At 35.7% G+C, this 13,304-nt stretch overlaps 1 protein-coding gene across 1 annotated transcript in view; it reads left to right on the top strand.

Annotated features, from left to right (window-relative positions):
- The window catches only part of LOC109388440 (dystrophin), a 1,592,311-nt gene that overhangs the window by 135,362 nt on the left and 1,443,645 nt on the right, over positions 1–13,304 (top strand). The gene's annotated exons all lie outside the window — the stretch shown is intronic.

Below are 13,304 nucleotides of genomic sequence, written 5' to 3'. Positions count from 1 at the left end.
AGCTGAGAACAGGGCCCACATGAACAAGGTTTAGTCCTGTGAACAAAAATAATTTGCATAGATTAATATGACATTTAAGGAAAATGATAAATACTATTCTGAGTAGTATTTAGCAAAATGGTTTATTTAAATTTCTAATTGCTACTGCTTTTTTACATAGTTAAATTTTCTTTCATCTGTACTTCATGATAGTTATGCACAGTGTTGTTGTATGTAGTTGTATATGGGTATGTAAGATACACTATACATAGACTGAATACTAGGCTATGCAGTAGATGACATCTCTGGGAGTTACGCATTGTGCATGCTGCACAGCAGGTGTCAACATTGGATCTCCCATATCTATGATCAGAAATGATATTGAGAGGTTCTCTGGCTTTGTAAGCAATTGTGTCCTCATCTCATCAAGAGGTGTGTGTGCACGCATATCTATGTGTTAAAGATAAAAAGTCATAGGTAGCATTGGAGCAGAATGGTTCAAGGTGTATAGAGGAAGGTGGGAGGTAAGAGGAAGTCAGAAATACCACCCCAAAGTGCCCCAAAATATGATAACTTATTTTCAAACAAAAAGCCTATTGATTATCATGGTTTTTTTCCATGGTACAGATTGTTTAGTATTTCTAATAACTGACTAGCAAATAGAAATACCAGGATGTTATAAATTTTAACTGTTATTTAAAATGGATCTTCTACTTATTAACTCTAAGGCCACTGATCTTTGGATTAGCTATATAAATAAATTACATCAAAGATACATTTTTCAGAGACCCAATATGTTTGATTGGTTTCCAATCAAACAATAGAAATTTGGTTTACCCAAATGTAGCATTGTTCTATATTACTAAATACACAAACACATTTTTATAGTTTACTGCTATAAATGACAGTTAGTTAGTTGTATTGCAATATAAAAATTTAAGACCAGTTAAGACCAGTTTTTTTTTCATTTTAATTACCTTGCATTCTCTTTATTCTATTTTACTAATGTGTAAACTTAGGTGAGATTGTGGGGGATACCGTTTTCCTAGGAATAAAAGTTTTTATGACTTAGTGTGGTGAATGAAATGAATTAGCTCGATTCTTTTAATATTGCTAGTGTGAATTGATCTCTCTCTCTCTCTCTGTCTCTCTCTCTCTCTCTGTCTCTCTCTCTCTCTCATGCACACACACACACACACACACACACACACAAACACACTAGAATTTAAGTAGTTTGCATATAAAAGTATTTGGCTTTACTAATGTTTATAAAATCAATAAGTATTATTAAAAACAAAACTAAAATCAATTCTTCCACTCAGAAAATATAAAGAATGCTACAACATAGTTGGAAACACAAAGGGGAAAGTTTATGATATACAAATATCACTCCCCAATTATAATGGACAGTTGTAGTTTAATATTTATTTCTTAAGGAGCTATTATTAGTCATTTAATTTTAATATTAAACACCAGAGGTAACTATGTTAGTGGTTTCTTTTTTGATAATTTTTTAAGAAAATGGGATTATAATTGGGATTTCCATACTGTAGTAAGTATGCTAGAAATAACAAATAAAGTATTATGTTTCTACTCTTCATATCCATCAATTGGACTAGATATTGAGTTTGTTTTTTCAAATGTTATGCTTTCATTTTTTTCCCATTCAAACTTTACCTGACTTAGTTCAATTGATGTAAAGAACGTCATGCCATTAAAAGCAATTGCGAAAATGTCTTCCTTTTCTTTCTTGAACTTGTAGCAGTGGTCAATATTGACCTTTTCTCCCCTTTTAAATATGTTGTCTTTCCGTGAGATCCATGAATTGTACTCTTCTAGTTTTATTTCCATTTCTTTTGGGTGTTTCTGTTCAGTCTACTTTACAGGCCGATTCTCTCTACTCGACCTTTAAATATTAGGATTCCTCAGGGCTTAGTCCTAGCATGATTATCTTCTCGCTCTGTAATCCCTTCCTTGATCATTTCATCCATGCCCATGGCTTTATTAACACAACTTATGTGCAGATAACCGACCAAGTTATACCTCTAGCTCAGATTTCTCCAATGGATTCCAAACTGGAATTTCAACTGTCTGGTTGGCATCTCCATTTGTATGTGACAAAGTCACCTCCAGTCTGAGTGCCCCAAACTGAACTTTCCCTCCACCTCCCTGAAACCTGATCTTTTCTCATCGTTCCCTTTATCAGTGCTACTATCATTCCAGTTTCACAAGCTAGAACCCTCTTTCATTTGTGAAACTAATCTCTCTCACCCACTTTTGTCTAAACCATTGCCATTTACTGTGGGTTTTATCTCCCAGTATCTGTCGATCTACTTCTCTTCACCTCCTTTACCATTACACTAGCCCATCTGCTTTCTCTCACTAGGGCTCCAGAAACAGTTTCCTTTCTGGTTTCTTTGTACACCCTTTTCCAGTTCCCGCTAATCTATTCTCTCTGGTGAATCCAGTCAGCTTGATTTAATATCAGCACCCATTTCACCACTTTAGTAGCTTCTTTTGGTTAGTAGGAAAGCAAAACAAAATAAATTGAGATCTAAACACTGTCTTCTATCCTGTCCTGTCTCCCTTCCTGACACATCTCCAATAATCCTTCCCTTGCCTCACCACCCCTCTCGTTTTCTTTCTGTTCCTTAAATAGACCTTCTTTCTGCAATAGGGCTTTGGCACATGCTTGTCTCTTTATCTAGAACATTCCTTCCCTGTCTTCTTCACCTAAATAACACTAATTTCTACTTATAAGCAACTCCCTCTGGGTAAATGTCAGAATTCCTTAAGTAGATAAAATTTCCCTCCCATGTAATATACCTCCATAACACATACCACTGTTGTGATTCCATATGTATATAGGTGACTAATTAATGTGGATATCCTGGAAAAATTGGTCATTTACTCTTTGGTCTTATCTTTGCCAATCTATCTCTTGAAGAAGAAATCCATTTTCTTTATAACCTGAAAGAACTTGAGATATGTATTTGAGTATAAATGTGAAGTTGTAATTTCATTTTAAGATGTTTAGAGAAAAAGAGACACTAACTATTAAGTGATTTGCCCGGGAGCATAGAAGGGTAGGGGAACTAAAAGTCAAATGGCAAATAATCCCTCTGAGAAAGGACAAAAGACTTTTGCAAAGAAAAATAAATTACACTATATGAAAATATATTGTAACAACAGCTTTCCCATTTTATAAAGAAAAGACAATAACTAAATAATAGCTAAACACAGAAAGAAAGAAAAAGTTACATGATCTCACTTATATGTGGAATCTAAAAAAGTTGAATTCATAGAAGCAGAGAGTAGAACGGTGATTACCAGGGGTGGGGAGGTGAGGGAAATGGGCAGGTGGTCAAAGGATACAGTGTTGCAGTTATGTAGGATGAATAAGTCTAGACATTTCATTTAATGTACAGCGCGATGACTATAGTTAATAATACTATATTGAAACATACTGGAAATTTACTAAGAGAGTAGATTGCTGGTGTTCTCATCACACACAAAAATGGAAACCATGTGAGGAGAAGGTATGTTAATTAGCTTGACTATAGTAATTACTATGTATATGCATATCAAATCATCAAATATACCTTAAATATATACAATTTTTATTAGAAATAATTTTTAAAAAACAGTGACAACACTACAGCTGACAATGATACAGAGGAACTGGGTGTCTCATACAATGCTGGTGGGAATGTAAAATGAAACAGCCTTTCTAAAAAACACTTTGTAAATTCTTCTAAAACTAAACATCTTATCACCATATGGCGCAGCATTCCACTCTTGGGCATTTATCCCAAAAACTTATGTTCACATGAAAACCTGCACATGAATGTTCATACCAGCTTTCTTTGTAATTGCCATAAATCCAATACAATCCAAATGCCCACTGATGGGTGAATGTAAAACAAACTGTGGTGCATCCGTATCATGTAATGCTACTCAGAAATAAAAAGAAATGAACCCTTAATACTCAATACAACTATGGTAGATCTCAAGGGCATCGTGTTGAGTGAAAAAAACCTCAAAAGGTTACATCCTGTGTTATTCTTTTTCTATAGCATTATTGAAATAAAAGTATAGAGATCAAGAACATATCATGGTTGTCACAGATTAGGAATGGGGGAGGTGTTCTATTGGGTTGTTGGAAAAGTCATGACACATTTTTGCAATGAAAAACAGAAAAAATACGTCATGACTTTTCCGACAACCTAATATATAAGAATGCTGCAAGGGAGTCTGTGGTGATAGACTTATTCTGTGTCTTGATTGTAGTGTTTGTCACACAAAGCTATACTTGGTAAAATTGCATAGAAACCCATGACCACAGGGACACAAATGAGTGACTATATAACTGATAAAATCTAAGTAAACTTTGTAAATTATACTGATAATTTCCAAGTTTTGACATTGTACTATAGTTATCCAGGGTGTCAACATTGTAGGACATGGGATGAAGTTTGCACATTTCTTTGCAACTTTCTGTGAATCTGTACTGATTGCAAAATAAAAATTTGATAAATATAGCATTCAACCTTTAACAAGCCCTCCATGTCCTGAAGACCACTGTATCATAACCAGGCCTAATCAACAGATAGGTCTTATAAATTAATAAGTCCACCATTCAGCATACAGACAAAGAATGGTTTGATGCTAACCCACTAGAATGTAATCCATTTCTATTATATAGGAACATGCATCACTTATTGAACAAAATGTCATGGTGATTTAAGCCTTGTTCTAAATGTCTTACCTTGTGAGGTATTGTGCTTCATGCTGTTTATGGCCAAAAAGCCTGTATGGGGAGGGCTGGCATTTTAGAAATGATGCTGGTCCACGGCGTGGTAGCAGAACAAGGACTGAGATTACTTATGCTTTCAACCTGACTCTACCTAACAAGCCAAATAATCATAAACAAGCTAATATTTAACTATTATTTATTTAATGAGTGCCTGGCACTGAGCTGAGCATATCTAATACGGATTATCCTCAAGACAGAGTTAGGTATTATAATATTGCTTCACAAGGTTACATATTGTTGGCATTAAAAAGGGTGTTATACAATTGTACACTTGAAACCTATATAATTTTTTAACCAACGTCACCCCAATAAATTTAATTTTAAAAAGGGAGGATATATGAAATTGCATGGTGAGTGGCAAAGTGTTGGGAATAATTTTTGTATGTTGTATTAGTAAAATGATTAACACTAGTCAACAGCTCGTTTATATATAACTTTCAAATAGATAAGTTGTATAAACATACATAGATTAAGAGATGATTTCTAATTTTGAGTGTGTGTGTGTGTGTGCGCGCGCCTTGCTTTAGTCTTGTCTTAAATCAATCCATCCTTCTAATTGCTGCCCCAGTCATATTTCTAAAATACAAATCGGGTTTTGTGCCTCTAGCTTAACATCCTTTAGAGAGACCTCTAGCTGCAGGGTAAAATTGAAGGCCCCAGCACGTACGCGTAAGACCCTTTACAGTACGGCACCTGCTCACATCTCCTTAGCTGCTATTCCCCACCATGCACGCTTCTCTCTAACCATAAAACTGTGGCTCCATAAATAAGTCATGTAATTCATACCTGTGACTTGTTCCCACTTCCTGGAATGTTCTCACAAAAATTACTATCACCACATATCTTCCACTAACAACTTCTATTTGTTATTTGAGCATTTACTTATAGAAACTCATTATAAAGCATTTGTGACTAGCCTAGGTCAGAATTTGGCACCCCTGTTCTGTGTTCTTACTGAAAACTCACTGTACATAATTCTATGCAAGTAATTATTCCTGTTACCAATGTCAACTGTTTCTGACTCACTGCCCTGCCCTTTGAGAGGAGGGACTGTGCCTGTTATCTATAGATTTCTTGTGCCTAATTGTTTGTAGGCACACAAATAAATGATTAAATACCACAGCATTTGTCTGAGTGGTATCTAGTCATCAAATTCTTATTTATTTGAAACTCAGGCATCCAGACTGAAAAGGTTTATGTCTAACAGTGAACACTGGCAGGTATTATTATATTCACACACACACGATAACTAATGAAACAGAATAGGTTAATGCTTCATACATTATTTTCTCCTGAGTGCTCAGTGAATCATAAAAGTTGTCAACCTCAGACTAAAATATGTGTTGCTTAATCTAGAATGGTTCACGTAATCAGTAATATTTTTGGTTTATCTCTACGATGTATTTCCTCCACTTTTTTCCCTTACTCTCAAAAGGAATGTCACTGTTGAAAAAAGAAACGTGACTAGTGGGAATTTCTCTGATGGGTACAAACCTGAGATATCTTTGGAGATGTCAAATTGATACCAAGAGGCAGAGGTGTAGGGAGGGAAGACATTGGGGGAGTGACTTCTGTTCCTATAGTAGGAGCATGCTGGGCCTGCTGTTCTTTGAAATGGGAGCAGGAGCTTTAAATCTCCTGCTGGTGTCTGAGGACAGATTGCTAAGGAAGTGAATGGTTGGCTTGGACTACCTCGAAGACAAGTGTTTGCTTCTGCTTGAGCTATTGTTGGCGTTTCCCTGAAGGAGACTTAGAACAGAATGTCCATTCCAGGGAGTATTCAATTTCAGATAGCTGCCTTCCTGAGCTCGTTTTCCACCCGGGGGACTGGCTACAATGATTGGAAATCTTTTATCTATTTTAATCTGGAATTTGCTCATTTGCAAAAGGAAAGTTAGTTGCTGGGTAACTATGTGCACAAGGATAAAGCCCCATTACACATATGCCCGAACTCAAGGAAAGAAATGTCTACTGAATGACTCAAACATAGCGATTTGAAGGGCCTCTTCAAACAAAAATAGCATCTACTGAGTCAATCGAACTGCCTTATTCATATTTATTAGGTGGAGCTTTTGGCACTAAAAATAATGTTCATCAGTATTTTATTGACAAGTGAATATGAACTGTATTTTGTGTATTCTGTTAACATACTCTTCATGCATTACAGAAATCTGCATATCTTATGCACCCAGGCATTTATGAGAAAAACTAGCTTGAGCAATCATATTGATTTAGTGAAGCAGTGGGCCCTCTGACCCGATTTTGAAATGAAATTGAGTTTCTGCAAACTAACATAGTATCTTTTTCTTTACTATTTTATCTTCAAGTACAGTATTTGTATTAAAAAGGTTTTTATAGGACATCATGACTGTCTGTTTTGACTTGGAAAGTTTTAACCAAGGAAAAGACGTGATCTAGACTTATTGTTTTACCCATAACTATTTATAATGATAGGTCCATGATTAATGTTTTCTTAATGAAGGCATACATTATTGTATTAAGTCTTCAACTAAAATAGACCATAGAGCCATTTTTTTTATCTTCATGTGCCAAAAGTAAAGACCTATCCAACCAGAAAACAATCCAGACTATGAATAATATGTTGGACTTATATTAAGCATATGGGCATTCTTCTGCCTGGGGATCACATTGCAAAATGTACTGTGCAATTTTGAAAATTGAAACTATAGATTACATATGATAAATAGAGTATTGAGTTCTACTCCATGACACCTGGAAATTGTGTTCTACTATTGAACAAATAATTTGCCTATCTCCATTATTTTTATAGTGAATGATAATGATGATAATATTGGGTCGTCAAGAAAGTCATGAAGTATTTTTCTATGTTTTTCAATGCAAAAATGCATTGTGACTTTCCCGATGACCCAATATTTCTTACATATAATTTAATTCTTATAAAAACTGTGGTGAAGATAATATATTATCATTCCCACTTAATGGATGAGGTCATTGAGTCTATATTATTTGTATTATAATTTGATTCATTATATTGTCTCTAATACTAGATTACCTCTTTCTGGACATTGCAAAACATGTTTTATATGTGCATATAGTCTCACAGATCTTAGAATATTGTTGCATGCTTGTAAGAAGCTCAATACATGAGTACTGAATTAATTCCTATCTAAAAGTGAAGGAAAGACTGTTCAGTTACCTATAAATGTCTTTTGACTTCAACCATTTGATAACGACATCTAATATTTTAGAAATAATATAGTGTAGAGAGTATCTGAGATAATTTCAAAAAATGGAATTATGCACATATATACCCAGAGTTCTGAAAAAGACAGGCTACATAGGCTCTTAATTCAGCCTGAAGCTCAGGTAGACAATGCATTTGAGTTTTGCATGTGTGTTTTAACTGTTCACATTAATATGTATATCCAGATACAAATTGCCTGTTGGAATCTTGAGTGCTTACAATAAACAAAAACATACCCATTATAATAAAAGTATAAAAAAGACACTAATTCACTAATATGCTAAGTATGTTTCCAGTTGCAGGAAACAATTAAAATTGTATACATACACTCAGTGCAGTGTCTCTTTTATCAAATGACATAATCAATGTCTATAAATATTCAAGTACTTATATATCTGATATATTAGCTTAAATTAGCTTCAGAGTTTTCCCAAAGGTACATTTCAATGGGTATAAAAGGTATTTAAAAGTTTGTATATAGAAGAAGAAAGAACAGGAAGGACTTCCAATTCTGTAGTACTAATTCATTTGGACCCATTTTGGAGAGGTGTTTTTTTGTTTTTTTTTGTTGGTTTGTTTGTTTTTTAAGATAAAACCCAGCTTTCATGGTGTGCGTCTGTGTGTTTCAGTGTGTGAATGTGTGTTTGTGTGTTATAAAGAAAAAAAAACAACACAGGGGTCCAATATGTGAGTTGTAAGATAAGTGTCTTATCTACCTATTTTAGGTGGAGATGTGAATTACTTTCTGTTAGTAGATATGATTTTAACATTTCCTTGAATTTATTCCCTCTAAAAGGAAGAAGAATCTGTTGCGTAGAGATAATTTTAAAGTAAGTGCAGGCCATGACAATATAAACCGAATTTAAATGTAAGGTTTTCTAAGCATTAAGACATTTTCTCTTTAGCCTAAATTTGAAAAATGATGAAATTTTCAGTTTCAGTAAGTTTAATAGGTATAAAAAATGCTCATTTAACTGTAAAACCTGTATATCTAATTTCCAGAGCCAAGAAATTCAGTAATTTAAAATTAGATTGCCGCCTATTAGTAGGCATTAGTCAAAAATATTATAGTATCTGCTACTTCCTCTGTTCTTAGTTGTGTATTTCTGGATATTAGTAGTCAATTGATGAATACAAATATACATTCAGCTCAAGAGCAGGACATGCATTTCATTGGCTGCATGATTTTTGACATCTTATTCATTGGGCGAGTGTCATTTCACATTAACTGGAATGAATATAAATGCTTTCACATTCTTAGTTAATACATTTTCTCTTAAAATAAATTCAAACACATCTGTTATGCTTTGAGGAGCAAGAATATTCCTTTAAGCAAGAGGAAAAGGACCAAAAAAGATGAAATGCAATCTTTCGTGTTAGTTCCAACATGGGTATTTTGTAGAAGAAGAAGAAGAAAGACAGCTTCCATTACATGTAGGCAAAGTGCGTAGTTTGGCATTCCTTCTTCTTAATTCCGAGTATTGTGCCTATTTTTCTTCTATTGCACTTAATTCTTGCTTTGAAGTCCACTTGTTTACAGGACTGTCTCTCCCAATAAGCTGTGAGTTTGTTTACACAATGACCACTGTTATTTATAATACACATTGTGTGTGTTAAGTGAAGTCCCTAGTGATTAATGCTTGATACCATATTCCCCCATGTATAAGATGCACCCTTTTTTGAAAAATTTGGGATCTAAAAACTGGGTGCATCTAATACAGTGGTTGTAGGTTTTTTTACTTGCATTTCCCACTTTTTTTGCGCTTGTTTTTGTGCTCATACAACCACTGTATAAGACGCACCCAGTTTTTAGATCCCAAATTTTTCAAAAAAGGGTGCGTCTTATACATGGGGGAATACGGAAAATGGTGACTGAATGGATGGACCCTATAATGGCTGACCTCTGATGCCATCCTTGTTTGGTTTTGGTTTTGTATGAGTGGTGGAAAGAGAAGTGGCTAGTTCTGAGCTGTAGTATATTCAAATAGGTTTCTAGCATTAACTCTATACATTGTAGTGGGTTATACAATGAGAGAGATAAAATAAAACATGCATGGTCAAGGGGTATTTGTGCATCTTATAATTTTTAAAGGAGAAGGTTCAGACCTCCTTTCTAGGTGACTGATAATATCTGTGAAAAATCTTGGGTGTTATAACATACCATGACAATATCAAGATTTCCCCTGAAGAAAAAACTCACTGCCTTCTTGGTTCATTCAGATATGTGATGCTGTATGCGGTTGTTGGTCAAACTGTTGCATAAAAGAGAGACACCATATGATCCGAAATTTTTTTCCAAAACGTTTAGGGGAATCTTCATTCACTCATTCCAAACATACCAGGCATCACAGTAAATGTTACAGATTAAAAGGTGAAAAAAATCATAGTCCATGTCCTCCAATAAAGGGAAAATTACACAAATAACAAGTACAGTAAAATATGGAGATTGGTATGATGAAGGTTTATGTAAGTTACAGTGGTAGCATGGCAGCATGTAGGAAGGAAAACTGCAAGGATCTCCAAGAAGACTTTCAAAAACGGAGAATGAATTGCACTGAGGCTTACTAGAGGAAGAGAATTTGCCAGATTGAAGAGCAGGAAAGGACATTTAAGACAGAGTGAACAGGCCGGCCAAGTGACGCATTGGTTAAGAGTTGGCTTGGGAGCGCCAGCTCTGAGCAGCAGGACCCTGGTTCGGATCCCACATGGGCCAGTGACGCTGCACTCTCTACAGCTAAGATGGTGAACAACAGCTCGACCTGGAGCTGGGCTGCCGTGAGTCACTGGTGATAGCGTAGGCTGCAGTGGAGCTGCAGTGGGCTGCCGTGTGCCGCTGTGAATGGCCGTCCAATGGCTGGAGAGCAACTGCTTCACTTGGGAAGACCACAATGATCACAGTACCAACATGGACCAGCGAAATCATGTCCTCCACAACTAGACTGAAGAACAAAAGGGCAGCAGTTTGTCTGTTCCCCTTCCCCAATTCCCCAACGCTGTTCCCTCCCCCAACAACATGCACAAGGGAACAGCATGCACAAGGATATGAAGCGTGTAAGTGTAGTATATTTAGGAAATTAAATATTTGGGTATTAATCAGATCAACACAATGATATGGTATGGCCGAAATACAACTTAGAATCAGTTCGTGAAGAGCACACCAAGAAATGATCAGCCATGCTAAGTTTAGAAGCCAGTGAGTAACTTTGATCATGGAATTAGTACACTCTAATATTTGTTTCTATTCTTAATATTTGGAGGACCATAACATTGGTTCTCAAACTTGATCCTTCATCGGAATAATTTGATGATTATCAGAATATAGATTGCTAGGCTCCGCACTCAGTAGATTTGAGGTGGGGGCCCAGTGATTTGCACTCTTATGAGTTTCCAAGGTGATGCTGATACCTGTGGTCCAGGGACCACACCGCCTAGAGCACTGTTCCTATGCTGTACATTGGAATCACCTGGGAAACTTTTACAATTGTGCATATCTAAGGCTCCGATTCTAAACCAATTAAAGCAGAACTTAATTGGTGCAGATTGTGTTGAGAGCCACTGCTCTAAAGGCAGGTGTAAGAAGATTGTGGCTATATCCCAAATAAGAACCTTACTAGGGCATTAGGAATGGAAAAGATAGAAAGCAGTGAAGAGATATGCAATATTTAGTGAGTAAAACTGAGTAATGGAACTTGACTAGGTAATGAGGAAAGAGGGAAGGGTTGCAGAGAGAAAAAAAGGTCAATGCTGACTCCCTAGTTTCTGATTTGGGCAGATGTAGGTGTATACTGCATATAGGTATATACCCTTTTAGAAATTGTGCAGAAATATGCATAGATAAAACAATAATTTTTCAATGTCCAGTCACTTATTCTAATTTAAGGACCTTTAAAGACAATTTCAACCTAATATTTAACCATTCCTTCATGCAGATTGTATAGTTATGAATTGAGCTCACGGAAGCATAACACTCATACGCACTTTATCATCATAAAATATGCAGCATGGTCTGGGTAGGGGTCAACATGCATAAATCCTGTTCGAAGACAGGGTTCAGAATGTGAGACAGGCTTCATAATAATAATATTTTATGTCTATGAAACAGTTCATGTCCTGGACTAGAAGGATGGTGCCACCATTGTTTATCCTGGCTAAACACAGAACAGGAAATAGTGTCTTCCAACAGGGAGAGCAATTAGAATAATCATTAATTAGGGTATTTGCAATTCCTTTGTGCAGGACTATTCTTTGTTAAATGAAATAAAGCTCTCTGCTTTGATTATAGTTATCATCTTGTGAACATATTGAATCAGTTTAGATTCTAAAGGAAATTAGAAGTTGGGTAAAATTCACATTCACTTAGAAACCCCTTGAACTGAGAGATATGTATTACTACAAATGAATATAGAACTTTACTCATTCAGGTTATTACAGGTGACAAGTTTAAAATTAACCTTAAGTGACAAATTGAAAAATATTTTCCCTTGCTACAGATGTCAATTACATGGCGCTTTCAAGGTCATGTGTTATCTGGACCCAACTTATCTGCCACTTCGCTCACCACTTCCTATACCTACCCCTTTAGCCAGAGGGTCCTAAGTGGGAGCCCCCAAACTACCATGCTCTCATGATGTCAGTTGTACGTCTTCCTGAAATGGACCCCCTTTACCCCTCTTCTCCTTACTGAAAACTTTATTAAGTAAAGCTGGCTTTCTATTTCATCTCCATGAGAAAGCCTTTCCTAACCCCTCCTCCCCAGTCCCCTTTACCCCACCAGACAAAGGGAGGTACCATTTCAGTGTTACCATTTCGTAACTCCTTCAAAGTGTAATTCTTTTGCTATATTTTGTGAATATATTTACTTTAATATTAGAATCCAAATTCCTTGAGGGTAGAGAGGTGTTTCATTTATCATGATTTTGGAGGTAGTGTTATTTTATTGTTGTGCATTCCTCCTCCCCCATACCTAAAAATAAGTACAGGGCTTAGAACATAAAAGGTATTCAGTTAATGCTTTTTGAATAAATAAATGAATACCTAAAAATATGTGAGGAACATTGTTCTTTCTAGCACTGTGGTTACAGTTAATCATCTTTTTTTGTTTGTTTTTGTACCAAAAAGTAATATATTTATTTCCAGTGGAAAGAAAAGGAATGATCTCAATTTAGACACAAAATGTTACAAACGGATAAGGAGTATATTTGTCTCCTAGGGCTGCCATAACAAAATACCACAGCAGATTGGGTGGTTTAAACAAAAGAAATTTATTTTCTCACAGTTCTGGAG

This window comes from Hipposideros armiger, unplaced genomic scaffold, assembly GCF_001890085.2.
Source record: "Hipposideros armiger isolate ML-2016 unplaced genomic scaffold, ASM189008v1 scaffold_197, whole genome shotgun sequence".
NCBI lineage: Eukaryota > Metazoa > Chordata > Mammalia > Chiroptera > Hipposideridae > Hipposideros > Hipposideros armiger.
The sequence above is the reverse complement of the archived record's forward strand: the minus strand, read 5'-3'. Positions and strand labels throughout refer to the sequence as shown.